This window comes from Nematolebias whitei, chromosome 23 (assembly GCF_014905685.2).
Source record: "Nematolebias whitei isolate Nwh7 chromosome 23, NemWhi1, whole genome shotgun sequence".
In the NCBI taxonomy this organism is placed as follows: Eukaryota; Metazoa; Chordata; class Actinopteri; order Cyprinodontiformes; family Rivulidae; genus Nematolebias; species Nematolebias whitei.
This window is the reverse complement of record NC_056520.1, coordinates 4634137-4636379: the sequence shown is the minus strand read 5'-3', so window position 1 is coordinate 4636379 and position 2243 is coordinate 4634137.

The following is a 2243-nucleotide window of genomic DNA, read 5'->3' as shown; positions in this document are numbered from 1 at the left end:
GGTGGGTAGAGGACGTCCTGAAGAGCTGTCCCAGTAATGCACGAACAGACGCTGAAAGCGGCGCAGTGTGGCCGTGTGCACCACGTAACATGAAAAATGTGAGCATGGGACAGAAGGAGGTGAGGTGTTGCTTCCTCCTCAGAATTATGAGGAAGTGGATAAAACTCATCCAAGGTTATCACTCTCGATCTGAATGAGCTTGTGATGTTTTTCAGAGCAGGTTAAAACGCAGAACAGCTGAGCTGCCATCAGCTTGAATTCTGAGACATGAGGGAGCAACAGAGAGAGCAAACACTCGCTCTCTTTGCCGACGTCAGAACTAACAGCAGGGCTGTTTTAATTAAAGAAATTTAAGTGAAACCTGATCTAAAGGCTCAGAAGGAGCTTTGATCAGAGCGTGCAGGACCATCATTAGGTCTCACTGTGGAGCTAGTGGACGTGACTCCGGTCTGTGTCTCCGTCCACCTCCAGGAAACGCTTCATCAACGAGTGATTAAGAACTGTTCTGTCACCGAAGCCCTCGTGACAGGAAGAAATAGCTGCAGCATAAGTTTAATTGTGCTGAACGCCAGATCTCTGTTCATCAGCTGCTGCAGAAAGGACAGCATGCCACCTAGTGGCCATGAGATGGCCTCCACGCCTTTCTCTGCGCACCAGCGCTGAAAAACTGTCCACTTGATGTGTACAGCGTTGTGGTGGAAGCAGCTCGTGCGTCCTGAACGTACGCACCACATCCTGTGGGAGGCCCATCTTTTCTAATCGGATCTGTTCAACGGACAGACCCAAAGATGCTGACCTATTTCTGGGTAACTCCTGATCGCTCTTCCTGCCTGGAGGAGAGCGCCCCCCCCCCACAGCAGTTTCCACGGCCGACCCGATATCAGTCGCTGCAGACTCGGGAACCACGGAGCGCATATGCATTGGGGAGCTACGAGGATGACTGACGGTTCTTCCTCCCGGACACGGTCCAGGGTCCATGATATTGGCAGGACTGGAGGGAACGCATAAAGGAGCATTTTTGGCCACGGGCTGTGAGCGAAGGCGTCCACTCCTAACAGTGGGTCGTCCCGTGGGCTCACTGAGAACCATAATTGACACTGGGCGTTCTCCCGTGTGGTGGACAGATCCACTGCTGCTCGGCCAAACTGCTCCACAAACCGAGAAATCAGCTCGGGATGGAGGCTCCAGTCTCTGTGGCGGGGACCGCCCCTCGACATGAGATCCGCTCGCCTGTTCAGGACGCTGGTAATGTACACTGCTCTGACGGAGAGAAGGTTTTTGTGTGTGCCCAACACAACAGCTGTTTCGCGATGCATAACAGTTGGGCTGAGCGCACGCCTCAGAGACGCCCAGGCGTCGCATGACAGGCAGATGATGGAAATAATTATTATGATAATGATCGTTTAATAATTTTACCTAATGGAAGGATCAAGTAAAGAGTATTGGCCCAAGCACTGAGCCCTGAGGAACTCCATGACTAACTTTGGTTCATGAAAAAGATTTATTATTTACATTTACCAACTGGACTCTATCAGATAGATAAGATTTAAACCATTTTAGAGCTGTTCCTGTAATCCCAATGTCATATTCAAGCCTCTGTAGTAAAATATAGTAAAACAACAGAGTGTCTTCAGTCAGAGGTTTCTTCAGAGCCGCTGTAGGACAGACGCTACAAGAGATCCTTCCTGCCCACAGCCATCCTTGTTCACAGTCTTGTGACTTCTCGGATTGACTACTGCAGCTCCCTTCTTTATGGCCTCCCCAACAAATCTCTCCAGAAGCTGCAACTGGTCCAGAACTCAGCTGCCCGTGTCATCACTCAAACCTCCTCCTATAATCACATCACTCCAGTCCTGCAGCAGCTCCACTGGCTCCCGGTTAAATCACGCCTCGTCTTCAAAATTCTTCTTCTCACTTTCAAAGCTCTCCACAACCTTGCCCCTCCGTACCTATCTGACCTCCTACACATCTCCATCCCCTCTCGCTCTCTCAGATCCTCCTCTTCACTTCACCTCCATGTACCCTCTGTCCGCCTCTCCACCATGCGGAGCAGGGCCTTCACCTGCTCTGCTCCTCATCTCTGGAACTCTCTACCCCCTGACAAGAAACACCACCTCTCTTTCTACATTCAAGACTGCTCTGAAAACACATCTCTTTAGACTCGCTTACCCTTAACTTTGCTCTATGTATTTTATTTTCTTTATGTATTTTATATTCTTTATGTATTTTATATTCTTTATGTA